Genomic DNA, 15,003 nt, shown 5'->3' on the forward strand with positions numbered 1-15,003 from the left:
CCGCCTCACTGCGGGCGTTCTCCATAAAAGGTAACGTCTCTCAGCTCGCAACCTGATTGGTCCAGGTGAGCAGCTTTCTCAGCTCGCGTCCTGATTGGCTGGAGGGCGTGTCAGTCAGAAACAACCTGCAGGATTTCTGACTGCATTTCACCTGAGATGGAAACTTGTGATCAGAAATAATTCAGCTGATCAGAGAAATTGATCATAAACAGATAAAATTACAGAAGTTTAAATGATTTATGGCATCAGATGTTCGGATCAGAAAATTATTGATTAACAGAAACTGAAGCATCAAACTGCAGAGAATCAGGATGAAAACAGAAATAAAAAGTTTCCTTGTTGAGATCAGGAAGTTCCAGGCTGATGACCTTTAACCTTTTCTCAGCGTTTAGAGAAGTTTGCTGAGGTTCTGCAGGAAGCGGGTCCAGTGGTTCTGGATCCCTGCAGGTCTCTGCATGTTGATGAACTTCAGATTCATCCTGAGGTAAAAACACAACGACGATTCCCTCACTGCTTTTATTCAGACCGGAACCAGGACTCGGGTCAGAACCCGACCCACCCTAACCCTGCAGCTTCAGCTCAGTTTCATCTGATCAATTCATCTGATCAATTCAACATTCAGTGGAAATAAATGAAACTTTTCCAATAATGATCTGAACCAGATGATCATGACATCATCATGACGTCATCATGACACCATCACTTTACTGTTTCCTCTGTTCTTCATTTGCTTTAAATGTTTTTACTGAGTGAAACGTTTTCATGTTTATAACTATTTTCTTTTAGAACCAACAACATGATGATGATGATGATGATGATGATGATGATGATGATGATGATGATGATGATGATGATGATGATGATGATGATGATGATGATGACCTACATGTCATAATTAGACTGATGGAGGCAGAAAGTGTTGAAACTTCAGTTTGTTTCTGTTGCTCAATGAAACCAAACTTCATCCTGGATTATGAAATAATCTCTGCTGGATTATAAAGATCCTGATGAAACTGGAAAAATACACTTTGATTCTGAAATATGAAGAGAATAAATTAGATGAAAACAGTTATGATTCATGATAAATATCACTGGGATTCATTTCTCCAGATTTTTCTATAATACTGGTTACAGTGGAAGGTGGTCTGCAGGGCAGACTGGCAGGGGGTCTGGATGACCTGCGGTGGTCTGGATGACCTGCGGTGGTCTGGATGTTTCTCTCTTTATGTCTCCGTCTTCATGGGAACAAGTTTTTTCTAAAACAAGAAAGTTCATAATAATTTATTTTCTGTTTCTACATTGAAACGATGATAAAAGATTCAAGAGTAAAAACATAAATTCATGTAAACATTGAAAACGTCTCTTTTGTTAAAAAATCTGCTGTTTTAGCCCAGATGCTAACCTGACCTCTGACCCCAAACACATCAGACGCCATGTTTGTTTGGTAGTTTATTCATTTCATAACTCAGTGTGATGGGTTGTGATTTCTGTCTGAATGAAACGTTTTCATGTTTATGTCTGTTGCTGTTTTCAAAAGAGGAAACAGATTAGAGAACCAGGTTTCCGTGGCGGTGAGATCTAAACTGCTGCAGCTCTGATGATGGAAACAGTTTTTATCTCAATGTTTCTGGTTTAATGTTGTGTGTTTTTGCATCAGTGGGTTTCCAACGTGTTCAGACACGTTTCAGTTCCAGACTCAATCAAACTGAACTGATTCTTTTCTCTGATCCAGATTCTCATCATTTAACTCTGAACTGATTCCTGCTTTTCCTTCATGCTTTAAATTTAATCATTAAACACGTTAAAGTTCATAAGAAGGTCTTCAAAATGTTTCATGTTTGTGGGTCAAACCTGCCAGGTGAGGCTCCGCCCCCTCAGCATCAGGCTGAAGCTGCTGTCCATGTATGGACTAGACCAAACCTGCAGCAGGAGGAACTTCAGCTCCCTGAGCTTCACATTCATAACTCAACAGTTTACATTTAAATCCACATTTTATCAGTTTATCTAACTCAACATGATTAAACATGAAGCAGCAAAACTTTCAATTATTCTTATTTAAAAATGTGAAAATGAGAAGAAAATCTTTAAACTGCACAGAACAAATAATCTCAATCTGAAATGATTTCAAAGTTTCAGCTGCATGTGTGTAATATTCTGTTGACCTTATATGGACATGAAGCATCGAACCTGCAGATCAACAACAAACAAACCAACAAACCAAACGCAGCAGATCTTCCTTCATCGACTCAAACACTTTTATTAAAAATTGATGCAACTGCAGGTTTTTAAGATTCATGTTTTAGAATTTAAAAAATCATTTAAAGATCAAATAACAGAAAAAGAAAGCAGAGATCTTTGCTACTAAAATAATTTTTCTTCATAGATGATGAACATAAGGAAACCAGAGCAAAATTTTAAAAGGTTTATTGTTATTTTGAATCATTTTATTGTCAATATTTCTAAAGACTCTGATCCTCCTGCAGCATCTCAGTCCTGAACGATGAGCTGATAAATCTGGACTGAAGTTTTGTTTCCGTCCGGCTGATGAAATGGATTCTGCTGAGGATGTCGCCGTCACGCCACAGAGCTGCAGCAGCTGCTGCATCTCTCAGCCGCGGAGCTGCAGCAGCTGATGCATCTCTCAGCCGCGGAGCTGCAGCAGCTGATGCATCTCTCAGCCTACATTCCCAGCCGGTCTGGACCTGCAGGGAGGCGTGTCTCCCTCCTGCTGCTCTGATGCTCATGCAGCAACACTCAGACCAAAAAAGGTGAGAAGGCAGCAGGAGCTGCAGGACTGGATGCTTCCTGGGAATCCTCCACCGCAGCAAACAGCTTTTCCTCAAAAGCTACAAGCTGAGACACGAAGGAGATAAAGTCAGAGTCGGTTCTGGTCTGCTGAGGAATGCTGAGATGTTTCTGATCCTCAGATTAAACAGGTTTCATCTCCTTTCAGGCTCATTTTCATTTCATTCAGCTACAAACACAAGAAAATAATTCATATCCAACATTCTTTGAGTTATTATTATTATTGTTGCAGAAAAATGGAAAGATGCACAAAAGATGATTATTATACATTGTATAATACACTGTGCAAAAACGCTGCCAGCTTTTACAGGCCAGCCGTCATTGGCTACGGCAGCCCAGGAGGGACATACTGACACAAAACATTACAAAATACCATGAAACAAAACTATTTTATAAACCACAAATATAAACCACAAACAGTTTGAAGAGAAACAGAAATCCATAAACAATCTGCAACATTCATAATTTAAAAAATTTACTATGAATAATTTACTAATTTACCTTAAAAAGTCGAGTTTACACAACAATTAATTGTAAATAATTCACTATACAATATATTAATTCCATACTTTTTAATAAAAACTCAAATAAGGCACAAAGTTCAACATTCAAATCTCAACAGGATCAAAAAGGTTAAAACTGCAAAACAAAAATAAATAGAGCATAAATCATCTTTTCTCTAATTACAGAAACATGAACAAATTCATGTTTCAGAAAATGAAAAGAACAAAAAAACATTCAGAAAATAATGGAAAATAAAGAGAAAAATCTAAATAAAATGAAAATATGATATTTGATCTGCAAACACCTGAAATAAAATCATAAAACTTCAGGAAAATAATTTCTCATTCTGAGCTGCATTCAGTTTCCCCTTCAGAGAAAATCAAGCAAAATTTGATCTGCAGAGAATTTTGAACTGATAAAATAAATGATGAATATTTTATAACCAATACAAATTTATTATTTTAACTTTACTCATCAGACAGACTCTCCTTTCAGATACAGAATGAACAGGTGAGCAGCTCACACTCCGTCCCGCCCCCTGGTGGCCAGTTTGCATCACACTGTGGTCATTTAAGGCCTGCAGGACGCGACGCGTTTCTTTCTCTGCTTCAGTCAGAAAATAATCACTTTGTCTTTCTGAAGTCCACAGATTAACTGCAGCAAAATGAGCTCATTATTAATGACTCAGCATATTTCAATAACAAGCCCATCATTTACTGTTTATTTTCCCTGCAGTTTTATGGATTCTGGATGCAGTTACAAACACTGACCAGCAGGGGGCAGGCTGAGTTCATTTCTTACCACCTGCAGCAGGGATGGACAGTCCAGGTCCTCCAGGGCTGAGACGTCTCCCTGAGTCCAACAGCTGGATCACCTCCTCAGTGCACTCTGACGTCATCCTGAGTCCTGATGACGTGAATATTTGACTCAGGTGTGTTAAAGTAGAGACACATCTAAAGGTTGCAGGAAATCTTAAGGCCTGGAGTTTCCCAGCCCTGCAAACAGGAAATGAAAAGAAAGGTTTAGAACCTCGTCTTGTTCAGAGGAAGCCAGAGAATCATGTGTGTTTAAATATCATGGAAATGATAATGTGAAGGGAGAGATAGACTTCCCTAAGTGCCTTTTTCTCATATAAATACAGTGAGATCATAAGTAACAAACCAATTTTTCTATGCAGAGGCCAGAATTCTCCACTCATAAGAGTCAAAGAGACGACGACCTCGCTTTGATTATTGCCCCACTTAAAACAAACTGCTGTTAGAAAACCATAGATGTTAAAACTGGATTAAATTGTTCAAAATGGGTAAAAACAGCAGTGAGTGAAGAGAAGAGGCGTTTCAACATGTTAGTTTATTTTCTTTCACAATGGAATAAAATAAATGCAGTACTGAAAAGACACAGCAGATGGCAGCAAAACAGCCTCTCATTAACAACCATTCAATAAATTACTAATTTATATTTCAACAGACAGAAACTATATTGATAGACAGAATTTGATCAACATATTAAACTAAATGGATAGTAAATTATGGTTTCTAAGGTTAATTAAATACTGAAATATAAGAGAACAAAACTAAAGGCTAAAATAAAACTAAAAACTGAAAAAAAGCCAAGAAATGAGGAAAAAAGAAGGTTATGAAGATATAGAGTACTGGCAAATAAATAAACGAATAAATAGATAAATAAATGAATAAATAGATAAATAAATATAAGGGAAAAAAATGATCTAAAGCTGGAAATACATAGTATAGTTAATAAAAGAAGAAGGTTGAAGAGGAGGGAAAGGAATGAGAAAAAGAAACAAGAATGTTTCATAAGAAGGATGAGAATAAATCATTAGTTTTATAGAAAGAAAGGTAATAATGAAAGACACAACAAAACACCAGGTAATGACTTCAGGAACTAATAAACTGACTTTATTAGGTTTGGTTTATGCTGCGATTTAGAAAGAAGGACAAGAAGAAGGTGATTTAAAGTAAAAGGATGAAGAATCATTGGAAACTACAGCATCACAGTGACAGTTATGTTCACAGCAGGTTGGAAGAAAATAATGAAATAGAAAATAGATTCTATAGACAACAGCTCAAAATGCTTTGCATGATCCAAAAGATCAGAATATGAGGAAAAATGATCTAGAAATGGAATATTAGGTGTGTTAATTATTCCCTCTATGCTGGGAAGGGAGTAAAAAAGTTTCAGCAGATTCAGGTTATCAACATGAAGGAAAGGGAGAGAACATGGAGGAAATTTTAGATTAAATATTTCAAGGTGTTGTACAACAGAAAAAAATTCATATAATAGCAAAAAGTAACTTTTACTGTTTATTCACATCTGTGCAAATGGAGGGTGGAATAATTTGGCTTTGCAGAAAAGTGCAATCAAACATTTAACTGTAAATTGAATTGGAATGAAATATTTTAGTTTTGAAATAAAAGTTTTGCATAGAAATAATTTTTTTTTATTGAAATCAGAGACTTTTTATCGCTGAGTGAAATAGTTATTTCTAAAGCAAACTTTTATTTTTGCATGTTAGAAATCTTTAGTTTGAATTTTCTCTGTTTTTGCTTGAATTCAAAGAGTTTTGAGTTCAGAGAACAGGAACTTCCTGGGCGGGGCGTAAAGATGGATTCCTATTGGCCAGAGCAGAGTAAAGCAGCTGCTGGTCCCGCCCACCTCCAAACTGCAAAACTCCAGACAGTAAGACATTATTAATATTCCATATCTAATATTTAACTTCCCATTTAAGACATTATTTCATCTTAGGAATCCTCAGGAGGATATTACAGTCTCATCAAGTCAGGATGAGTTATTATTATTTATTTTAACAATCTTATTTAATTCTTTTACTCATTTAACTTCATCAGTATTCACTCAGTCTGCTAGAAAACATGGATAAAGTCTCTGCAGAAGTCGATGGGTTTCCTGCTGCTCTCACAGCAAACTGATGAGAGGATTAATGCTTCACCACACATACGCAGCAAGGCGCCAGAGTCTGTTAACTGATCAGACTAGTTAGTTTAGACAGTTAGTTTAGATGGGATGAGCTCTGAGGTTTAACCAGTTTTTCCATTGAATGTCAGAAGCTCAGATTAAGGTGCTGAGTGCATGAATGAGGTCTGATGATGTTCCTGTTATGCCAAATTGTTCCATTAGCTAATCTGACTCTTGAAACAGAACTAAGATGTTTATTATCTAAGAAATGAACTTCGGTAAGGATCAAACCGGTTGAACTGGACCTGGTTCTGAGCCCAGCAGTCCACATTGTGTGAAGAGTTTTACATATAGTGAGATCTTGCAGTACAGAACTCATTGCAGGAACAGCTGCTGTGCTGCATCTGCTGCGTTTCCTCCGTTTGCAAACGATGAAATAAAGACTTTGCTCGTTTGCCAGAGTCTGAAGCCTGATCTGTTACCATTTTATGTTTTTCTGCTTCAGTAAAATAAATGTGATCAGAAGTTTTCCAGTTCAGACTGTTGGCTCCGTCGCTCTAAACTCTAAACTTCTTCAGACTTTTAGCTCAGGTTTTTGCTCCTCGTCTCTCTGGAGTTTCTGTTTTTGTCTCCTGAACAAATGAAGGAAATTCTTCAAATCTGCGTTTCTGAACTGATAACATGAAAACCTGCAGCTGATGCAGAACTGACTGGGATTATAACATGATCTGGTATAAAACCATGAATAAAGACACAATGAGAGACATTGATACCAACTTTATTTTGAAAAATCATGTTTCAAATCAAACACAAGCAGAAAAACATCCAGTAAAACTTGAACAGTTTCAGATTCCTGATGGTTCATCATGAAGAATGAATGTTTCTGCAGCATCAGATTTATGATGATTAAAATTAAATGTTTATCATTTTCTGACTGAAATGAAGAATCAACAAATAAACACAAATTATTTTCAGAAACAATTATTCACACTAAGAAAACAAAACTTCAAATAATCACATTAAACATGTTTTATTGCTGCAATAAGAACCAAATTAATCCCAACTTTATACAAGTTACTCATAATTTCACATCTACAATTTTCATACTTTAGTTGTAAAACAATATATAATAAAAAATACAAATAAATGAACAGAAATTTACATGTCAACTTGTTTGTTAATTAATTGTTTCATTTATAAAATAAAAAACAAGAAAATGTGAAACAAATAAAAAGCAGAAGAATTTCTGATATTGAAGACAAAGCAAAATAAAAAAAACAGAAATATTACATTTAATAACAATGTTTGTTTCTGATGTTGGATTATTAATTTATTAATGATTTTTAATAAAGTAAAATGTTTTAAACCAAATTTACTCTGATTAAATTAAATGTAAAGATCAAAAGAAACTAAAATAGTTTTAAACTTTACTGAAACCAAAGATCTTCAGGACGTTGTGATGCATCACTCTGTGTTTTTTTCTGACATCTTTTGTTTTTCTTTCTATGATTCATTAATTTTTATCCTATTTATCAGAAACATGAAGTTTCATGTGTTTATTCGGTTCATTCTAAGTTTTTCTTTCTGTTGTTTCTCTTCAGTTTTTCTCATTTTCTCTTCTTGTTTTCGCAGCAGAGCAGAAAAATCTTTTTTGTATTTTTCTTTGAACTCATTAAATTCTTCTGCTCGTTTTCTGGCTTCGTCTTCAAACTTCCTCTTTACTTCCTCCACTTGTTTCTGATATTTTTGCTCTAATTCTTTTCTCTCCTTCTCCAGTTCTCTCCTCCTCTCATCATCTTTTCTCCTCTGGTTTTCATATTTCTGTCTTTCTTTCTCGTATTTGTCCTGGAGTCTCTTCAGTTCTTCTCGTCTCTCTTGTTCTTCTCGGTGTCGATTTTCCCACCACTCCTTTCTTTCCTTCTCCCAGGTGTCTCGTTTTTCCTCCATCTGTTTTCTCGTCTCTTCCAGTTTCCTGTCGATTGTTTCCTTTTCTTTTGATTCCTGTTGGATCTTTTTCTCTAAATCTTGTCGTTCTTTTTCCCACTGCTGTTGTTGTCGTTCTTCCTGCTCTTGTCTTTTCTTCTCTTCCTCTTCTCTTTCTCTCTGTTCTCTGTCTTTCTGCTCTCGCTCCTTCCTCATGTTTTCTTCCATCTCTTGAAATTGTTCTTCTCTCTGTTTTCTCTCTTTTTCCATCTCTTCTCTCTGTTCTTCCATTTTTCTTCTCAGTGATTCTTTTTCTTCTTTGTGTTTCTTTTCAAGCTCCTCCTTCAGTTTGTGAATTTCTTCTTCTTTGTCCTGCAGGATTCTCTTCACCTCTCTCTGTATTGCAGCTTCGGCCTCCTGCAGCATCTCGCTGGTGAAGCAGTTTCCTCCGTTCTGCTTCACCATCTTATTGATCTTCTGGATCAGTTCATTGGCTTGTGATCGGTTCTCTTTGTCATAATTATTAAAAACATGATATCTTCCTCCACAGTCTCTGAGCAGCTTGTTAAAGGATTCATCTGCTCCCTCTCTAATGTACTGCTCTATTGTTTTCTCCTCATAGTTCAGTTTGTCTCCTCCGGTGAACAGGATGAGGGTGAAATCTTCTGAGTTTTTACCAAAAACTTTCTTCATTTGTCTTAAAGTGAGTTTCTCTTCCTCGGTGAATCTGCCGACCTGCAGCACCAGCAGGAAGACGTGTGGCCCCGGCGCCAGCAGGCTGATGCACTTCAGCAGCTCCTCGTCCACCTGGCCGGCGTCCAGCGTGTTGTCAAACAGGCCAGGCGTGTCGACCACAACGACCCGCCGCCCTGCGATCTCAGTCTGGGCTTTCTGACAGCTTTTAGTGACCGACAGTTGAGACGCTTTAGCTTCAAACTGTCTCCTGCCCAGGATGGTGTTTCCTGATGAACTCTTCCCGCCGCCCGTCTTCCCGACCAGAACGATCCGGAGATGATCTGATACCGGGATCTGCTCAGGATCTGAGTTAGAATGAAGATTATAAAGATTAATAAATGGTAGAAAGTTATGAGACAGAATCCTCACAACCATTATGATGAAAACTTCTGCTTTGTTCCATCATTTCTGTTATTATAAGTAATTTATTTAAAGTTATTTGGAAAACATAAATGATTTTTATCGGTCAGAAAGTTGATTTGTATCATTCAACATCTCAGTTGTTTCCTGATATCAGGAAGAAAAACAGGAGATTTTTTACTGTTTGTATGTTTTTAAGTCTCAGATGAATTATTATAACATTTCACTGTAAAAACTCAAACTGAGCAATAAGTTAATAAAAAGAACTGCTGGGATCATCCTGTATATATATACAATAATATTAAACTTCATGTATATAAGTGGAGAAAAAAGTCTTTTATATCTGAATTACATAAACATCATATTTACCTGGAGTCACAGACTTTGATTCAAACTTCTTCACTTTATTCTGCAGCTGTAGTTTATCCTCTATTTGGCCCCAAAATAATGTTTTAGTCGTATAAGATGAATCATTTTTCTCCAGCGTCTCCATCAGTTCTGGGATCTGCCGTCTGTCTCTGATGTCCAGAACTAAATATCTTCCTCCACAGATCTGGAGGAGATCCTGGATGTGTCTGTTCTCCTTTATAAAGTTCCCCACAGCTGGATGTTTAGGGTCTGACTCCACAGTGAAGAGGATGGTGGTGAAGTCATTGACTCTGGAGCTGAATGTGTCCTGGATGGTGTGTAACTCTCCCTTGTCTTCATCAGTGAGGGGACCCACAGGCAGGACCAGGATGAAGGCGTGGACACCCTCAGGATCACAGAGGGAGACACACCTGAAGGATTCCTCCATCACTTCCTGCTGAGCTTTTCCATCCAAGGCAGGCAGCTGCACCAGAGAAACCCCACGTCCAAACACCTCTCCCTGCTTCCTGAGCCTCTCTGGAGGAAGATCTGGCTGACCTAGGATGACCTTGGCTGCTGCCGTTCAGTGGATCATTTGGACCAAACAGAACCAGGTTTAAGGGTCTATTATTCACATCTGAAAGTACAGAAATTTTCTTAGTGTTTTCTGTGTTTATTTCTGTACTTCATCTGTAAAAAATGTCATTAATTACATCCTTGTTAATGAATATTTGAGAAAGTTTTTACAGAGACGTTATATTATGCCATAAAATAGATTATGTTTTTCTCCTAGTGTGATATTTTTCTGATGTTAATTCCAGTCTGTTACCATTGCTGTTGAGTAACTTTATTTACATTTGGACTAAAATTGTGATATTTGAACTTACTGCCAGATGAAAAGTGTCCCCAAAAGGATGATAGTCGAGAATTAATTTGTTTAACTGCATTAAGACCTGTAAAATATGACATCAAATTTAGATAATATAAAGTAAATGCATGTCACAATCATGTCAACAATTTTGTTACACATTTTGTGCTCTTACCAATGTCTTTAATGGGAGTTACAACTGAAGCTTTAAGTTTCTTTAATATCTGGGAGTCATCTGCTGATAGAAACATCGCTGCATTCTCTAACCTCGCACATTTCACATGTTCTCCATTATTTTTTTTCACAATGTTGTCAAAATAAGACATCAGATTAGAAAGATCAGTGTTCTTGTGTTCAAGTATGTCCTCTATCTCTAATGTTTTATGTTTGCATCTTTCAATTAGCTGAGTTAGTGCCAATTTGGAATTTTCATTCAAATCCGTATTTTCTTTTCTGGACCTCAGAACCAGTACCAATGAGTGATCAAATGATCGATCACTGAAGGTTTCAAGGACTTTGCAAATCCAGTTTTTTCTTCTTCGTTGAAGAATTTAGGTTGTAGAACCAACAGGAACACATGAGGTCCAGGAGCTGAGAGTCTGGCGATGTTTCTAATGAACTTTGCCTCGTTGTCCTTTGTGGGATCCAATAGATTTGGAGTGTTGATGACAATTATTGATTTGTTATTCAGTCCATCGTCTTCAATGAATGAAGTTCCAAACAAAATTCCTTTGGGACAAAAACCCACCCAGCAGAACCACCCTGAGTTCAGACTCTGAAGACAAAATACATATTAATGTTATTAAATTATTGATGCGTCACATTCAACCATTTTCAAACATCCTAAAGTTAAGACGACATTCACACCAGAAAAACAATTTGAGTTTATTGTTAATTTAATCTAAATAAGATGAACAGTAAAAAAACAGAATCTGGTTTTAGCAGCTCTGAGTCTTTCATCTCATCTCATGTCTCTGTTACTGAAGGAGTTTAATACGACGGTCTCTGAACTCACCATGTCCTCCTGCTGCCATGATGTCTGTGTTTACAACAGTGGACAGGAAATCTGCTTAAATCTGGTTTTAACAAGCATAAAAGAGCAAAGGTATTAAAATACATCACAAAGAAAATCAGCATTTATAACCTAAGTAAATACATAAATATCAATATTTTCAGTTTAAGGATCTTTGATGCTTTTTATTTTGGTTTATTTGCAGTAAAAACCTGAGATTAGTGAGATCTAGAAACTTTTTCTTCTTTTCTGAGGTTCAAATTGATCCCAACCCAGGAGACATTTTACAGGCAGTGTGTTCTTAGAGCAGCAGCTAAACGCTTCAAACTACAAACCGAGGAACCAGAACCAGAACCAGAACCAGAACCAGAACCAAGACATTTTAAAACAAAAACAGAACCACTGAGGCTGCGTTCACACAGCAGGTCTTTTTGCTGTTGTTTATGTTACAGATTAAAGTCAAACCCAGAGAGACGTCTGTGTGAACGGCTTCCAACCCCAGAGTGACCTCTGACCCTGAAGAAGACCGTAGCCTAAGTTCATTCAGTGAGATTATTCCCTTTTTCTCCCATATTTCCGTTCAGATTAAAATGAATCACTTTAGAATCATGTTTCCTCTTTCATCATGGATAAATTAGGACTAAATGCAGATTTAGTCAGAAATCATCCACCATAAACTGGATCAGCGTTTATGATCCACTGAGACATGAAAGCAGGAAGCAGCAAATCCTGATCCTCCAGACTCACTGAGGTCAAAGGTCGGGTTTTAGACGACTTCCAGAACAAGAACAGAAAAATCTGACTGGATTTATATTAGAATCAACTGCTGAATTAAAATCTGATTATTGACATTAACTTGATTTCAATCTTCTGCTGTTTCAGGACAAATAAAAAGATTTAAATATCATTGAGTGTTTATTTTATCCTAGATAAATAAAGTTTAAATCCAGAAAAATATCAATTTGATCAGATTTAATCTGTGATTGGTCCTTCAGTCAAAACCAGAAAAATAGTTTTGATTGCTGCACAAATCAAAAAAAGTTAATAAGTTTTGAATTACCGAACATGAGGATGTAAAAAAATTAACTAATTTTTATTTTTTTAAATCATCTTGTAAAACTTACCTTTTGTTAAAAAACAATTTTTACAATCTAAGGTTTTACTTTATGATTCAAAAGCAGAAAAACAGTTTAGAAAGTTCAGATGGAGAAGAAAGAAGATTAAAAACAATAAACATGTTTAAATTACTGATGCAGGATTTAATTTATTACTTTTTCTGACGGCTGAATCATAAACTCACACTGAATAAAACTCATTTTCAAACCAAACTTCTTGTGATCAGTTAAAGTGTCTGACTGCAGCCACACTGTAAATAAATATTACTTACATTTACATGTAAATATCAACATTTTGCTCAAACTGGGTTTCATAAAACTGAAACATAAAAACTTCAAAATAATCTTCTTTCTGCAGGGAATAAAATTAGAATCAGATTGATTTCTCCTGGATTTTATTCTTTTTAAGTGTTGAAAACTTTGACCTGTTATTAATTTTCACAGCAATATTTCTAGTAAATCTTATAAAATCACTGATTTAAACTGACTCACCTGCTGAAGCTCAGTGATGTCACCATGAAGTTTGGACTGAAGGAAAAAGTCCTTTCCAGTCAGAACCAGATGTTTCCTATCAAAATAAGATGATATGAAGAAATAAAGTTCAACTTTAGTCATGAAATCTCTGCTGCTGTTTCTGCTGCCTTTCAGACGTTTGACAGTTTGGTGAAATTCCTGCACTGGGTGTTTCACTGACATGATCTTCCTCATTCCAGCAGCAACTGAAGGTTTTCCTGACACTTCCTTCAAAAACCTGCAGAGTTCAGGCTGAACCAGACCAGCAAGATTCACACAGTGCAAACAGAAAACAACTGAAACTGATCCAGCCAGGCCTTTCCCTCCATCTGTCCCCGTCAGAATTAAGCTTCAATCTATTTGAATAGATTAGAAGCTGACTAAACTTCACTCTGAACACTTTCTCTTTAATCGGAGTTATTTTTCTGCAGCTGCCAACAAATCTCACGTTGAGACGTTTCTTCAGCTCAAGCTGTGAAACTGAGACTCCAGTTTGTTCCAGTCTGACCAGCAGCAGGCTGAGCAGCTTCCATCAGTCCAACTGGTTCATCAGCATCTTCAGTTCACAGAAACGGTGAACGGATCCCAGAACAGTTTCTGCTGCTTCATCTATTTAACGCCGTGGCTGCTGGGAAATATTCAAGATCTATAATGTAGAAATGTTTGGAGAACATGAGGAATAAACTCCTTTATTGCTCTTCCTGCAGTATTTTAAGGTTTTTCTCCTCGTCTGAATGGATCCAACATTAATAAAACTGAAACAGTTTCTGTTTATGGATTTTAGGGTTTTAATTTATGGAGACGTGTTGATAAGCAGCAGTTCAGCCCGTCTGACAGGAAGCAGTTATCAGACGAAGGATCAGCCCTGAGGCGCTGCGTGACTCAGTGGGAGAGCCGGCGCCATTAGCAGGTAGCAGTCTGTAACGCAGCGGTTCCATTCCCAAGCCGTTTACTGCATGACCTCCACTTCTTCTCTGTTGAGCCACAAATACTGTAAAAAATAACCAGTCCAACGCCTTCACTCCACCTCACAGCTGAATTATTCTGACTTCTTCATTCAGTCACATGTTGAGTTCAGACAGGAAGAGAAAACATCAGCATGGAAACCAGAGGAAAGACAAGAAATCATAGAATCAGCTAAAACTACAGGAACTACGGTCAAACTGACTTTGTTTTGCATGATATTTTCAGATTAAATGTTGCAGTAATGTAATAATAGTAAAGTAATAATAGATATAATAATAATAGATGCATCAGGATCTGAAGAGCAATTAAACAATGAAGTATGTTCAGTGTTAGAAACCCTGAATTCAGTCTAAGAATAAAATTAGAAAAGATAATAAATTTATCAAAGATTGAAAACTAAATCATCAGAAAAGCTGTTTCTAAATAATAATGACATGTTGTCCACCCTTTCCAGTAAAAGCAGAACTTTTATTGTAGTTTTTGTTTTTATCACATTGGTGATAAATATATGAGTTATTAAATATATTTTAATTCCCTCAGAGGGCAGAAAAGGTCAGATCTCTGCTGTTTCTCCTGTTAATAATTAATATTTGGTTTACATTATATCTGCTAACAATATAGTTTTATCATCGTCTCATTTCCTCCTGCAGATCCTGACATGGAAACGCAGAAAAACCCGAGTCCATAAAGTTCTGCAGCTGAAGCTCCTGAACCCAAAATGATTCTTTTGGGTTCATTTCATTAATAGCAAAAAGTAACTTTTACTGTTTATTCACATCTGTGCAAATGGAGGGTGGAATAATTTGGCTTTGCAGAAAAGTTCAATCAAACATTTAACTGTAAATTGAGTTGTATCATAAAGGACACTTCCCACCCAGACGTTCTCTGTTTACACTGCTGCCTTCAGGGAGACGATGCAGAAC

At 36.6% G+C, this 15,003-nt stretch overlaps 1 pseudogene; it reads right to left on the reverse strand.

Moving 5' to 3' along the window:
• Positions 1-7,002: 7,002 nt before the first annotated feature.
• LOC129366048 (GTPase IMAP family member 8-like) lies at positions 7,003-11,508 on the reverse strand (annotated as a pseudogene).
• Positions 11,509-15,003: the final 3,495 nt, after the last annotated feature.

The sequence above is a fragment of the Poeciliopsis prolifica genome, unplaced genomic scaffold (assembly GCF_027474105.1).
Source record: "Poeciliopsis prolifica strain line A6 unplaced genomic scaffold, Auburn_PproV2 SCAFFOLD014, whole genome shotgun sequence".
In the NCBI taxonomy this organism is placed as follows: domain Eukaryota; kingdom Metazoa; phylum Chordata; class Actinopteri; order Cyprinodontiformes; family Poeciliidae; genus Poeciliopsis; species Poeciliopsis prolifica.